Source organism: Bufo gargarizans, chromosome 6 (assembly GCF_014858855.1).
Source record: "Bufo gargarizans isolate SCDJY-AF-19 chromosome 6, ASM1485885v1, whole genome shotgun sequence".
NCBI lineage: Eukaryota > Metazoa > Chordata > Amphibia > Anura > Bufonidae > Bufo > Bufo gargarizans.
Window position 1 is genome coordinate 214692878 of NC_058085.1, and position 17229 is coordinate 214710106.

Below are 17229 nucleotides of genomic sequence, written 5' to 3' on the forward strand. Positions count from 1 at the left end.
TCTTGAGACAGCTCTTTCCTTTGCTTCCTCTGGTCCATGTCGAGTGTGGTACACACCATATCACCAAACAACACAGTGATTACCTGGAGCCATATATATAGGCCCAATGGCTGATTACAAGGTTGTAGACACCTGTGATGCTAATTAGTGGACACACCTTGAATTAACATGTCCCTTTGGTCACATTATGTTCTGTGTTTTCTAGGGGTACCATCATTTTTGTCCATGCCTGTTTCATGAGTTTATTTTTTTACATAATTCTGTTGAAGCATGGTTGAAAAACAATGTCTGACTTTCATTGGTTAACATTTATAGAATTTTAATTTATTATTACTTTTGTCAGATTAAAGTTATTTCTGTGACCATTGTGACTTTTTCTTTCATTGACCAAAGGGTACCAACAATTTTGTCCACGTCTGTATACAGGGCTTATAGTCGTTCATTAATAAAACACCCTTTTTGGGTCAAAATACACAATATTTCAAGCCTTGCAGCATAATTATGTTTGAAATTCCTGGGTTATATACTGCTACCGTATTAAGATATTAAACAAACATCTGTTTTGGCAAAATTTGGCAGCCTTTGCTACATATGTCATTGTGAGATACACCCTTAACATATTTGGGTTAAATTCATAGATTTGAAATACCGCCATTTGGTGCACCAATCTTTAATTCAGGTTTACTGTGTGTCAGGCCGTGTGAGATACAACTTGAATATACAGGGCTTATATTCTTTCATAAAAAAAACACCCTTTTTGGTGCAAAATACACAATAATTCAGGCCTTGCAGCATAAGAACGTTTGAAATTCCTGGGTTATATACTGCTGCCATATTGAGTTATTAAACAATCACCCGTTTGGGCAAAAAAAGTTTGTTTGGCAGCTTTTGCTGCATATGTCATTGTGAGGTACACCCTTAATACATTTGGGTTAGATTCAGAGATTTGAAATACCGCCATTTAGAACAACAAACTTTAATTCAGGCTTACTGTGGGTCAGCCTGTGTGAGATACACCCTGTATATGCAGGTCTTATATACTTTTATTAATAAAACACCCTTTTTGGGTCAAAATACACAATATTTCAGGCCTTGCAGCATAAGCACGTTTGAAATTCCTAGGTTATATACTGCTGCCATATTGAGATATTAAACAAACACCTGTTTTGGCAAAATTTGGCAGCCTTTGCTAAATATGTCATTGTGAGATACACCCTTAATACGTTTGGGTTAAATTCATAGATTTGAAATACCGCCATTTGGTGCACCAATCTTTAATTCAGGCTTACTGTGGGTCAGCCTGTGTGAGATACACCCTGTATTTGCAGGGCTTATATTCTTTCATTAATAAAACACCCTTTTTGTGGGAAAATACACAATAATTTAGACCTTGCAGCATAAGCACGTTTGAAATTCCTGGGTTATATATTGCTGCCATATTGAGTCATTAAACAAACACCCGTTTGGCAAAACAAGTTTATTTGGCAGTCTTTGCTGCATATGTCATTGTGAGATACACCCTTAATACATTTGGGTTAGATTCAGAGATTTGAAATGCCACGATTTGGTGCACAAATATTTAATTCAGGCCTACTGTAGGTCAGGCCGTGTGAGATACACCCTGTATATACAGGGCTTATATTCTTTCATAAATAAAACACCCTTTTTGGGTCAAAATACACAATATTTCAGGCCTTGCAGCATAAGTACATTTGAAATTCCTGGGTTATATACTGCTGCCATATTGAGTTATTAATTAAACACTTGTTTAGGCAAAAAAGTTTATTGGTCAGCCTTTGCTGCATATGTCATTGTGAGATACAAGCTTAATACTTTTGGGTTAGATTCAGAGATCTAAAATACCGCCATTTGATGTACCAATGTTTAATTCAGGCCAACTGTGGTTCAGGCCGTGTGAGATACACCCTGTATATACAGGTCTTATATTTTTTTTATTAATAAAACACCCTTTTTGGGTAAAAATACACAATATTTCAGGCCTTGCAGCATGAGCACGTTTGAAATTCCTGGGTTATATCATGCTGCCATATTGAGTTATTAAACAAACAACCGTTTGGGGAAAAAAGTCTGTTTGGCAGCTTTTGATGCATATGTCATTGTGAGGTACACCCTTAATATATTTGGGTTAGATTCAGAGATTTGAAAATATAATATACCGCCATTTGGTACAACAATCTTTAATTCAGGGGCCTGGCCGTGGACTGGAATGGCTGCTTGAGTCTGTGCTCTCCCGCCTTACACACACTTATATAGCCTGGAATACCTTATTTTTCGCTTGAAAATGGGCAAAGTTGGACGATTTCAGCAGGGAGAAAGCAGAGCTCCTGGTAAACCAGCTGTAAATCAGGGGGATATTGCTGACTTCTTTGAAAAATGCCACAAACGTCTCCCTTTCAAGATGGCGCAGCCAGAGCGGGAAGATGAGAGAGCCTCAAGTGACGATGAGGACTTGAACAGAGAACAGGTACTTGTAGCAGCAGTTTTGAAAGAGACACTGTGACAGGCACTTCAGCCAGTGAGAGATGATCTCGCTGATATTAAAGCGGATCTTCAAACCATAGGCACCCGTACAGAGGCCTTGGAAAATAAATGCCTCAGCCTCACCTCTCATGCAGAGACCCTGGCTGCCAGATCGAATCAACTAGAGGTACATGAAAATACTGCCCTCACCCTGATAGAAGATCAGGAGAACAGAAGCCGCAGGAGAAATATAAGATTCAAAGGGCTCCCTGAATCCTCGGCTATTTGCCAGCCTGCTAGGCCCAGAACGCGCTGACAAAATTACCATTGAGCGCATTCATAGATCTCTCCGTCCTAAGCCCAGACAGAACGAGGCTCCCAGAGATGTTATCTGTGGACTGCTGTCTTATGTCACTGCACTGCACTTATACTACAAAGTGCAAGGGAACAAGCTCCAATACATTATAGAGAAGCAGAGGTTGCTCTTTACCAGGACATAGCACCGTCCACACTGCGGAAACACAGAATATTAAAGCCGCTGCTAGACCAACTTAGAGCAAGAGACTTGCAATACTCCTGGCTATTTCCTTTCAGATTGTCGATCCTTAAAGATAATAAGCACATTGTTATAAAGACTCCCTCGGATATTGAAGAAGCTTCAGGCTGTGTGAGATACAGCCTCTACATACCGGGTATTGATTTAGGCATTTGAAATAAGGCCATTTGGTACACCAATATTGAATTCAGACATATACTGGTTCAGGCCGTGATTTTGAATCAGGCATTTGAAATACAGCCATTTTGGGCAAAGAAATGTATAATTTAGGCTTACACTGGTTGAGAACGTGTGAGATATACCCTCTGCATACAGAAGTTTGATTCAGGCATTTGAAATACAGCCATTTTGGGCAATGAAATTTTGAATTCAGGACTACACTGGTTCAGACAGTGTAAGATACACCCTCTACATGCACGGGTTTGATTCAGGCATTTGAAATATAGCCATTTGGCACACAAATATTGAATTCAGACAAACACTAGTTCAGACAGAGGAAGATATATCCTCTACATACATGGGTTTTATTCAGGCATTTGAAATAAAGCAATTTGAAATACAGCCAATTTTAACAAAAAAACTATTTAATTCAGGCCTACATTGGTTCAGGCCGTGTGATATACAGCCTCTACATACAAGGGTTTAATTTAGGCATTTGAAATGCAGTCATTTGGTGCACCAATATTGAATTCAGTCCTACACTGTTTCAGACAGTGTGAGACAAACCCTCTACATACAGGGGTTTGATTCAGGCATTTGAAATACAGCCATTTTGGGAAAGGAAATATTTAATTCAGGACTAGACTGAATCAGACCGTGTGAGAAACACCCTCTACATAAAGGGGTTTTATTCAGGCATTTGAAATACAGCCATTTGGTGCACCAATATTGAATTCAGGCCTAAAGTGGTTCAGACAGTGTGAGTTACACCCTTTACATACAGAGGTTTGATTCAGGCATTTGAAGTACAGCCATTTGGTGCACCAATATTGAATTCGGGCCTACACTGAATCAGACCGTGTGAGATACACCCTCTACATACAGGGGTTTGATTCAGGCATTTGAAATACAGCCATTTTAAGCAATGAAATTTTTTATTCAGGCCTACACTGGTTCAGACAGTGTGAGATACACCCTCTAAATACAGGAGTTTGATTCTGGCATTTGAAATACAGCCATTTGGTGCAACAATATTGAATTCAGGCTATTTGAAATACAGCCTTTTTGGGCAAAGAAATATTTAATTTAGGCCTACACTGGTTTAGACTGTGTGAGATACACCCTCTGCATACAGGGGGTTGATTCAGGCATTTGAAATACAGCCATTTTGGGCAATGACATTTTTAATTTAGGGCTACACTGGTTCAGACAGTGTGAGATACACCCTCTACATACAGGGGTTTGATTCAGGCATTTGAAATGCAGCCATTTGGTGGACCAACATTGAATTCAGGCCTAAAGTGGTTCAGACAGTGTGATATACACCCTCTACATACAAGGGTTTGATTCAAGCATTTAAAGTACAGCCATTTGGTGCACCAATATTGAATTCAGTCCTACAGTGGTTCAGATAGTGTGAGATACACCCTCTGCATACAGGGGTTTGATTTAGACATTTGAAATACAGCCATTTTGGGCAATGAAATTTTTAATTCAGGCCTACACTGTTTCAGACAGTGAGAGATATATCCTCTACATACAGTGGTTTGATTCAGACATTTGAAATATAGGAATTTTGGAAAATGAAATTTTTAATTCAGGCCTACACTGGTTCAGACAGTGTGAGATACACCCTCTACAAACAGGGGTTTGAATCAGGCATTTGAAATACAGCAATTTGAAATACAGCCATTTTCGGCCAAGAAATATTTAATAAAGGCCTACACTTATTCAGGCCATGTGATATAAACCCTCTACATACAGGAGTTATATTCTGGCATTTGAAATGCAGCCATTTGGTGCACCAATATTAAATTCAGGCCAACACTACTTCAAACAGTGTGAGATATATTCTCTACATACAGTGGTTTGATTCAGGCATTTGAAATAATGCCATTTGAAATATAGCTATTTTGGGCAACGAAATATTTAATTCAGGCCTACATTGAATCAGACCGTGTGAGATACACCCTCTACATACAGGGTTTTGATTCAGTCATTTGAAATACAGCCATTTGGTGCAGCAATATCGAATTCAGGCCTAAAGTGGTTCAGACAGTGGGAGATACACCCTCTACATATAGGGGTTTGATTTAGGCATTTGAAATACAGCCATTTTAAGCAATGACATTTTTAATTCAGGCCTACACTGGTTTTCAAATGCCAATATTGGTGATTCAAATGCCTGAATCAAACCCCTGTATGCAGAGGGTTTATCTCACACGGTCTAAACCAGTGTAGGCCTAAATTAAAGATTTTTTGGGCCAAAATGGCTGTATTTCAAAAGGCTGCATTTCAAATGCCTGAATCAAACCTCTACATGTAGAGGGTGTATCTCACACTGTCTGAACCAGTTTATGCCTGAATTCAATATTGGTACACCAAATGGCTGTATTTTAAATGCCAAAATGAATTCAGGCATTTGAAGTACAGCCATTTGGTGCACCAATATTGAATTCAGGTCTACACTGGTAAAGACAGTGTGAGATACACTCTCTACATACAGGGGTTTGATTCAGGAATTTAAAATACAGCCATTTTTGGCAAATAAATATTTAATTCAGGCATACACTGAATCAGAACGTGTGAGATACACCCTCTACATACAGGGGGTTTGATTCAGACATTTGAAATACAGTCATTTGGTGCACCAATATTTAATTTCAGGCCTAAAGTGGTTCAGACAGTGTGAGATACACCCTCTACATACACTGGTTTGATTCAGGCATTTGAAATATAGCCATTTGGTGCACAAATATTGAATTCAGAACTATGCTGGTTTAGGCCGTGTGAGATACACCCTCTACATACAGGAGTTTGATTCTAGCATTTGAAATACAGCCATTTGGTGCACAAATATTAAATTCAGGCCAACACTAGTTCAGACAGTGTGAGATACACCCGCTACATACAGGGGTTTGATTCAGGCATTTCAAATAAAGCCATTTGAAATACAGCCATTTTGGGCAAATAAATATTTAATTCAGGCCTAAACTGGTTCAGACCATACGAGATACACCCTCTACATACAGGGGTTTGATTCAGGCATTTGAAATACAGCCATTTTTGGCAAATAAATATTTAATTCAGGCCTACACTGAATCAGAACGTGTGAGATACACCCTCTACATACAGGCGGTTTGATTCAGACATTTGAAATAGTCATTTGGTGCACCAATATTTAATTTCAGGCCTAAAGTGGTTCAGACAGTTTGAGATACACCCTCTACATACACTGGTTTGATTCAGGCATTTGAAATATAGCAAGTTGGTGCACAAATATTGAATTCAGAACTATATTGGTTCAGGCCATGTGAGATACACCCTCTACATACAGGAGTTTGATTCTAGCATTTGAAATACAGCCATTTGGTGCACCAGTATTAAATTCAGGCCAACACTAGTTCAGACAGTGTGAGATACACCTGCTACATACAGGGGTTTGATTCAGGCATTTCAAATAAAGCCATTTGAAATATAGCCATTTGGGGCAAAGAAATATTTAATTCAGGCCTACACAGGTTCAGACCATATGAGATACACCCTCTACATACAGGAGTTTGATTCAGGCATTTGAAATGCAGACTTTTGAAATAAAGCCATTTTGGGCAATAAAATCTTTAATTTAGGCCTACATTGGTTTAGACCGTGTGAGATACACCCTCTGCATACAGGGGTTTGATTCAGGCATTTGAAATACAGCCATTTTGGGCAATTAAATTTTTAATTCCGGACTACACTGGTTCTGACAGAGGAAGATACACCCTCTACATTCAATGGTTTGATTCAGGCATTTGAAATACAGCCATTTGGTGCACCAATATTGAATTCAGGCCTAAAGTATTTCAGACAGTGTGAGATACACCCTCTACATACAGGGGTTTGAGTCAGGCATTTGAAGTACAGCCAATTGGTGCATTAATATTGAATTCAGGCCTACACTGGTTCAGATAGTGTGAGATACACCCTCTACATACAGGGGTTTGATTCAGGCATTTGAAATGCAGCCATTTTGTGCAAAAAAAATAAATTTAATTCCGGCTTACACTGGTTCAGGCCCTTTGAGATACAGCCTCTACATACAGTGGTTTAATTTAGGCATTTGAAATACAGCCATTTAGTGCACCAACATTGAATTCAGGCCTTTAAACTGGTTCAATCTGTGTGAGATACAACGTCTACATACAGGGGTTTGATTCAGGCATTTAAAATAAAGTAATTTGAAATACAGCCATTTTTGGCAAGTAAATATTTAATTCAGGCCTACACTGAATCAGAACGTGTGAGATACACCCTCTACATACAGGGGGTTTGATTCAGACATTTGAAATACAGTCATTTGGTGCACCAATATTGAATTCAGACCTATACTGGTTCAGGCCGTGTGAGATACATCCTCTAAATAAAGGAGTTTGATTCTGGCATTTGAAATACAGCCATTTGGTGCACCAATATTGAATTCAGGCTTACAATGGTCCAGGCCGTGCGAGATACACCCTCTACATACAGGGGTTTGATTCAGACATTTGAAATACAGTCATGTGGTGCACCAATATTGAATTCAGACCCATACTGGTTCAGGCCATGTGAGATACACCCTCTAAATAAAGGAGTTTGATTCTGACATTTTAAATACAGTCATTTGGTGCACCAATATTGAATTCAGACCTATACTGGTCCAGGCCGTGCGAGATACACCCTCAACATACAGGGTTTTGATTCAGGCCTTTGAAATGCAGCCATTTGAAATAAAGCCATTTGTGCAAAGAAATATTCATTTCAGGCCAACACTGGTTCAGGCCGTGTAAGATACACCCTCTACATACAGGGGTTTGATTCAGGCATTTGAAATACAGCCATTTTGTGCAAAGAATTCTTAAATTCAGGCCTACACTGGTACAGACCTTGTGAGATACACCATCTACATACAGCGGTTTAATTCAGGCATTTGAAATACAGCCATTTTATGCAAATAAATATTTAATTCAGGCTTACACTCAATCAGACCGTGTGAGATACACTCTCTACATACAGGGGGTTTGATTCAGGCATTTGAAATACAGCCATTTGGTGCATCAATTATAAATTCAGGCCTAAAGTGGTTTAGATAGTGTGAGATACACCCTCTACATACAGGGGTTTCATTTAGGCATTTGAAGTACAGCCATTTGATGCAACAATATTGAATTCAGGCCTACAATGGTTCAGATAGTTTGAGATATGCCCTCTACATAAGGGGGATTGATTCAGGCATTCGAAATACAGCCATTTTTATAATACATCCATTTTAAGCAATTACATTTTTAATTCAGGAGTACACTGGTTCAGACAGTGTGAGAAACACCCTCTACATACACAGTTTTGATTCAGGCATTTGAAATATAGCCATTTGATGCACCAAAATAGAATTCAGACCTATACTGGTTCAGGCTGTGGGAGATACACCCTCTACATACAGGAGTTTGATTTTGGCATTTAAAATACAGCCATTTGGTGCACCAATATTGAATTCAGGACTAAAGTGGTTCAGTTAGTGTGAGATTCACACTCTACATACAGGGGTTTAATTTAGGCAATTGAAGTACAGCCATTTGGTGCACCAATATTAAATTCAGGCCTACACTGGTTTAGATAGTGTGAGATACACCCTCTACATGCAGGGGTTTGATTGAGGCCTTTGAAATACAGCCATTTGAAATTCAGCCATTTTAAGCAATTAAATTTTTAATTCAGGCCTACGCTGTTTCAGACATTGTGAGATACACCCTCTACATACGGGGGTTGGATTCAGGCATTTGAAATATTGCCATTTGGTGCAACAATATTGAATTCAAACCTATACTGGTTTAGGCTGTGGGAGATACACCCTCTACATACAGGAGTTTGATTCTGGCATTTCAAACACAGCCATTTGGTGCACCAATATTGAATTCAGGCCTACACTGGTTCAGACAGTGAGAGATACACCCTCTACATACAGGGGTTTGATTTCGGCATTTGAAATACAGTCATTTTGTGAAAAGAAATATTTGAGTTAGGCCTACACTGATTCAGGCCGTGTTCAATACACCGTCTACATACAGGGGTTTGATTAGGGCATTTGAATTTCAGCCATTTTGTGTAAATACATTTTTATAGGACTACACTGGATCAGGCCGTGTGAGATACAGCCTCTACATACAGGGGTGTGATTGAGGCATTTGAAATACAGCCATTTTATGAAACAAAATCTATAAGTCAGGCCTACACTGATTCAGGCCATGAGAGATACACCCTCTACATACAGGGGTTTGATTCAGGCATTTGAAATACAGCCATTTTATAAAAATAAATCTTTAACCACTTGCCATCTGGGCCATTTGCCCCCTTCCTGACCAGGCCTAATTTTGCAATACGGGCATATCCTACTTTATGTGGTAATAACTTTGGAAAGTCTTTACTTATCCAAGTCATTCAGAGATTGTTTTCTCGTCACATGGTACTTCATGATAGTTATAAATTTGAGTCAATATATTTTACCTTTATTTATGAAAAAATTCAAAATTTTCTAAAAATGTTGAAAAATTCGCAATTTTCTAAATTTCTAATTTCTCTGCTTTTAAAACAGAAAGTGATACCTATTAAAATATTTATTACTGAACATTCCCCATATGTCTACTTTATGTTGGCATCATTTTGGAAATGTCAATTTAATTTTTTAGGCATGTAATAAGGCTTAGAAGTTTAGAAGCAATTCTTAAAATTTTGAAGAAAATTGCCAAAACCCACTTTTTAAAGGATCAGTTCAGGTCTGAAGTCACTTTGTGGGGCCTACATAGTGGATACCCCTATAAATGACCCCATTGTAGAAACTACACCCCTCAAGTTTCTTAAAACCAATTTTTACAAACTTTGTTAACCCTTTAGGCGTTCCATAAGAATAAAAGGAAAATGGAGATCAAACTTTTTAATTTCACTTTTTGGGCAGATTTTCCATTTTAATCCAATTTTTTCTTTAACACATCGATGATTAACAGCCAAACAAAACTCAATATTTATTACCCAGATTCTGCGGTTTACAGAAACACCCCACATGTGGTCATAAACTACTGTATGGGCACACGACACGGCGCAGAAGAAAAGGAACTCCACATGGTTTTTAGATGCCATGTCCCATTTGAAGCCCCCTGATGCACCCTTACAGTAGAAACTCCCAAGAAGTGATCCCATTTTGGAAACTAGGGGATAAGGTGCCAGTTTAATTGCTACTATTTTTGGGTACATATGATTTTTTGATCCTTCATTATAACACTTTATGGGGCAAGGTGACCAAAAAATGGGTTGTTTTAGCACAGTTTCTATTTATTTATTTTTACAGCGTTCACCTGAGGGGTTCAGTCAAGTGACATTTTTATAGAGCAGATTGTTATGGACGTGGCGATACCTAATATGTATACTTTCTTATTTATTAAAGTTTTACACAATAATAGCATTTTTGAAACAAAAAAATATGTTTTAATGTGTCCATGTTCTGAGAGCTATAGTTTTTGTTTTTTTTTAGAGATTTTCTTATGTAGGGGCTCATTTCTTGCAGGATGAGGTGACGGTTTTATTGGTACCATTTAGATGGAGATACACATTTTTGATCACTTGGTGTTGCACTTTTTGCGATGTAAGGTGACAAAAATTGCTCGTTTTGACACTTTTTTTTTTTTTTTACTGTGTTTTTGAATCCAGAGGGGAGACAAACCAGGCTGGTGTAGTGAGCTGCATCTATATTTATTTATTTATATAAGGAGATATATAACGCGAGTTTGACCGCGACGCGTGGTTGATTAAGTGTGTGGTTGCATAAGTGTGTGACTTAAGAGTAAGTGAGGGAGTATCTGAGAGCTAAATTATTTGTGGACATTGAGTGGCTGTATTTGACTGTATTGTATTCTGTGATAACACTTTTTTTTTCCTTCTCCAGGGGTGCACAGGTGAGTAATTAGGGTGTGGCTGTCTAATTCGGGTGTGGTTGTCTAATTAGGAGACTATATAAACTCAGCAGTGTGAGCAGCACAGCCTCTTTGAATCCAGAGGGGAGACAAACCAGGCTGGTGTAGTGAGCTGCATCTATATTTATTTATTTATATAAGGAGATATATAACGCGAGTTTGACCGCGACGCGTGGTTGATTAAGTGTGTGGTTGCATAAGTGTGTGACTTAAGAGTAAGTGAGGGCGTATCTGAGAGCTAAATTATTTGTGGACATTGAGTGGCTGTATTTGACTGTATTGTATTCTGTGATAACACTTTTTTTTTCCTTCTCCAGGGGTGCACAGGTGAGTAATTAGGGTGTGGCTGTCTAATTCGGGTGTGGTTGTCTAATTAGGAGACTATATAAACTCAGCAGTGTGAGCAGCACAGCCTCTTTGAATCCAGAGGGGAGACAAACCAGGCTGGTGTAGTGAGCTGCATCTATATTTATTTATTTATATAAGGAGATATATAACGCGAGTTTGACCGCGACGCGTGGTTGATTAAGTGTGTGGTTGCATAAGTGTGTGACTTAAGAGTAAGTGAGGGAGTATCTGAGAGCTAAATTATTTGTGGACATTGAGTGGCTGTATTTGACTGTATTGTATTCTGTGATAACACTTTTTTTTTCCTTCTCCAGGGGTGCACAGGTGAGTAATTAGGGTGTGGCTGTCTAATTCGGGTGTGGTTGTCTAATTAGGAGACTATATAAACTCAGCAGTGTGAGCAGCACAGCCTCTTTGAATCCAGAGGGGAGACAAACCAGGCTGGTGTAGTGAGCTGCATCTATATTTATTTATTTATATAAGGAGATATATAACGCGAGTTTGACCGCGACGCGTGGTTGATTAAGTGTGTGGTTGCATAAGTGTGTGACTTAAGAGTAAGTGAGGGCGTATCTGAGAGCTAAATTATTTGTGGACATTGAGTGGCTGTATTTGACTGTATTGTATTCTGTGATAACACTTTTTTTTTCCTTCTCCAGGGATGCACAGGTGAGTAATTAGGGTGTGGCTGTCTAATTCGGGTGTGGTTGTCTAATTAGGAGACTATATAAACTCAGCAGTGTGAGCAGCACAGCCTCTTTGAATCCAGAGGGGAGACAAACCAGGCTGGTGTAGTGAGCTGCATCTATATTTATTTATTTATATAAGGAGATATATAACGCGAGTTTGACCGCGACGCGTGGTTGATTAAGTGTGTGGTTGCATAAGTGTGTGACTTAAGAGTAAGTGACTTTAGATTCAGGGACTTCAGTGGGGGACTGTAATTAGCCAGTTTCTTAGTACTACATTATATTGTATTTTTTACTTTGCTGGTGTAATCCCCATTTAGTATGTGTTGCACAATTGACAACGCAGTCCAGTGCACATCTTGCATGATGTATGCAGTCCTGGAACAGGAGTTCAAGGGTGCATATCTTTGTTCAAGATGTGAGCAAATTACCCGTTTGGAATCGCTAATCGAGTCTCTAAATGGGCAAGTTGCAACACTGAGAGGCATTGACAATTTGCAAAAGAGTTTGCTTCTCACCGAGCAAGCACTCTTTGGGGTAGATGAGGAGGAGGGTGACAGAGAGGAGGCTGAGGAAAGTGAGGTAGCTAGCTGGGTAACAGTTAGAAAGCGGGGTACAGGGAAGAGTTCCAGGGAGGCTAGCCCTGATCTGACACACCCCAACAAGTTTGCACGTTTGGCAGATGAGGGGGATGTCAGTCCAGGGATGGCACTGCCGCAGCCGGACACTTCCTCTGCCAGTCAGGGGAATGCCAGCTCCGGTAAGCAGGGGACCAGGAGAGCAGGGCAGGCCAGACAGGTGCTGGTAGTGGGAGATTCAATTATTAGGGGAACAGATAGGGAAATCTGTCACAAAGACCGTGATCGCCGAACAGTGTGCTGTCTTCCTGGCGCTAGAGTTCGACACATCGCGGATCGGGTTGACAGATTACTGGGAGGGGCTGGAGAAGATCCAGCGGTCATGGTCCATATCGGAACCAATGACAAAGTTAGGGGTAGGTGGAGAGTCCTTAAAAATGATTTCAGGGATTTAGGTCAAAAGCTGAGGGCAAGGACCTCAAAGGTAGTATTTTCCGAAATACTGCCTGTACCACGAGCCACACAAGAGAGGCAGCGGGAGATTAGGGAAATTAACAAGTGGCTCAAGAACTGGTGTAGGAAGGAGGGGTTTGGGTTCCTGGAGAACTGGGCCGATTTCTCTATCGGCTACAGGTTCTATCGTAGGGACGGGCTGCACCTCAATGGGGAAGGGGCAGCTGTGTTGGGGAAGAAGATGGCTAGAAGGTTGGAGGAGTGTTTAAACTAGGGACTGGGGGGGAGGGTAATTATGTTATAGAATGGGAAGATAGTGCAGATAGAGACCGGGGGCAAGGTAGTGAGACTGGGGGAGGAACGGAAGGAGGGACTAGAACAGTTCAGAAGGAAAGGTGTAGAGTAAAAAATATACATAAACCTCTCAAATGTATGTATACTAATGCCAGAAGCCTGACTAATAAAACTGGTGAACTGGAATTAGTGATGTGTGAGGAGGACTATGACATAGTGGGAATAACTGAGACATGGCTGGATGATAGCTATGACTGGGCAGTTAATGTACAGGGTTACAGCCTGTTTAGAAAGGATCGCCAAAACCGGAGAGGGGGAGGGGTCTGCCTTTATGTAAAGTCCTGTCTAAAGCCCACACTCCGGGAAGATATAAGTGAGGGACATGAACATGTGGAGTCACTGTGGGTAGAGATACATGGCGCTAAAAACAATAATAAATTACTAATAGGAGTTTACTATAAACCACCTAATATACCAGAGTCCACAGAAAATCTACTACTAAACGAGATAGATGAGGCGGCAAATCATAATGAGGTGGTTATTATGGGGGACTTCAACTACCCAGATATAGACTGGGAAACTGAAACTTGTATATCTCATAAAGGAAACAGGTTCTTGGCAATAACCAAAGACAATTACCTCTCCCAACTGGTTCAGGACCCGACTAGAGGGACGGCCATTCTGGACTTAGTATTAACCAATAGGCCTGACAGAACAACAGACGTGCAGGTTGGGGGACACCTGGGAAATAGTGACCACAAAGTAATAACCTTCCAATTATCATTCAAAAGAGCGTTTCTACAGGGAGGAACAAAAATACCAAACTTCAAAAAAGCTAAATTTCTATGAGGAGGTAAGTTCTAGACTTGACAGCGGCGAATCAATGGATGTCGTGTATCTGGACTTCTCCAAAGCATTTGACACAGTACCACATAAAAGGTTAGTATATAAAATGAGAATGCTCGGACTGGGAGAAAACGTCTGTAAGTGGGTAAGTAACTGGCTCAATGATAGAAAACAGAGGGTGGTTATTAATGGTACATACTCAGATTGGGTCACTGTCACTAGTGGGGTACCTCAGGGGTCAGTATTGGGCCCTATTCTCTTCAATATATTTATTAATGATCTTGTAGAAGGCTTGCATAGCAAAATATCAATTTTCGCAGATGACACTAAACTGTGTAAAGTAATTAACACTGATGAGGACAGTATACTACTACAGAGCGATCTGGATAGATTGGAGGCTTGGGCAGATAAGTGGCAGATGAGGTTTAACACTGACAAATGTAAAGTTATGCACATGGGAAGGAATAATGCAAGTCACCCGTACTTATTAAATGGTAAAACACTCGGTAACACTGACATGGAAAAAGATCTAGGAATTTTAATAAACAGCAAACTAAGCTGCAAAAAACAGTGTCAGGCAGCTGCTGCCAAGGCCAATAAGATAATGGGCTGCATCAAAAGGGGCATAGATGCCCGTGATGAGAACATAGTCCTACCACTTTACAAATCATTAGTCAGACCACACATGGAGTACTGTGTACAGTTCTGGGCTCCAGTGAACAAAGCAGACATAGCAGAGCTGGAGAGGGTCCAGAGGAGGGCAACTAAAGTAATAACTGGAATGGGGCAACTACAGTACCCTGAAAGATTATCAAAATTAGGGTTATTCACTTTAGAAAAAAGACGACTGAGAGGAGATCTAATTAATATGTATAAATATATCAGGGGTCAGTACAGAGATCTATCCCATCATCTATTCATTCCCAGGACGGTGACTGTGACGAGGGGACATCCTCTGCGTCTGGAGGAAAGAAGGTTTGTACACAAACATAGAAGAGGATTCTTTACGGTAAGAGCAGTGAGACTATGGAACTCTCTGCCTGAGGAGGTGGTGATGGGGAGTACAATAAAGGAATTCAAGAGGGGCCTGGATGTATTCCTGGAGCGTAATAATATTACAGGCTATAGCTACTAGAGAGAGATCGTTGATCCAGGGATTTATTCTGATTGCCTGATTGGAGTCGGGAAGGAATTTTTATTCCCCTAAAGTGAGGAAAATTGGCTTCTACCTCACAGGGGTTTTTTGCCTTCCTCTGGATCAACTTGCAGGATGACAGGCCGAACTGGATGGACAAATGTCTTTTTTCGGCCTTATGTACTATGTTACTATGTTACTATGTATGTTTACCTGAGGGGTTAGGTCATGTGATATTTTTATAGAGCTGGTTTTTGTGGACGCGGCAATACCAAATATGTCTATTTTATTTTTTCTATTTTTAAACTTTTTTTTATTCCTTACTTGGGGAATTTTATTTTTTTTACATGTGAAACCTTTTTTGATTTTATTTTTTCAACACTTTTTTGTTTTTTATTTTACACTTTTCATCCCCCATAAGGTCATACACATTTACTTCACTTTTTCTTTTTTTTTTTTCACTGTTGATTTCTACTGTAACTGGGGCTTACATAGTAGTCCCAGTTACAGGAGAAATGCACCCCCCCCAGAGATGACCGCCGGGCCGGAACAGGAAGCGCATAGCGCTTCCTGCTCTGCATACACAGCGCTCGGTGAGCACTGTGTATACAGCAGTCTAGAAGGCAGGGACACCTGGGCACCGTCCCTGCCTTCTCTTAGGGTTGCCCTGCTGGCACTGACTGCAGGGCAACACGATCAGCAGCTGCACGATTAGAGTGCAGCTGCAGTTTCTGAACTGACGTTTTAAAATGTCCATTCAGAAATAGGAGATCCACCTCCTGGACGTTTATATCCTATGGATGGACGGGAGGTGGTTAATTTAGGCCTACACTGGTTCATTCCATGTGAGACACACCCTCTTCATACAGCGGTTTGATTCAGGCATTTAAAATGCAGTCATTTGAAATGCAGCCATTTTTGGCAAAGAAATATTTAATTCAGGCCGACACTGTTTCAGACAGTGTGAGATACACGCTCTGCAGATAGAGATTTAATTGAGGCATTTAAAATACAGCCATCTGGTGCACCAATATTGAATTCAAGCCTACACTGGTTCAGACCATGTGAGATACACCCTCTACATACAGGGGTTTGATTCAGGCATTTGAAATACAGCATTTAAAGTACAGGTATTTGAAATACAGCCATTTTGGGCAATTAAATCTTTAATTTAGGCCTACACTTGTTCAGGCCGTGTGAGATACACTCTCTACATACAGGGGTTTGATTCAGGGATTTGAATACAGACATTTGAAATACAGCCATATTGGGCAATAACATCTTTAATTCAGGCCTACACTGTTTCTGTCAGTGTGAGATACACGCTCTACATACAGAGGTTTAATTGAGGCATTTAAAATACAGAAATTTGGTGCACCAATATTGAATTCAAGCCTACACTGGTTCAGACCGTGTGAGATACACTCTTTAGATACAAGGGTTTGATTAAGGCATTTGAAATACAGCCATTTTGAGTAAATAAATCTTTACTTTAGGCCTACACTGGTTCAGACCGTGTGAGATGCACCCTCTACAAACAGAGGTTTAATTCAGGCATTTGGAATACAGACATTTTGTGAAAATAAATCTTTAATTCAGGCCTACACTGATTTAGGCCATGTGAGTTACACCCTCTAAATACAGGGGTTTTATACAGGCTTTTGAAATGCAGCCATTTTGTGAAAATAAATCTTTAATTCAGGCCTACACT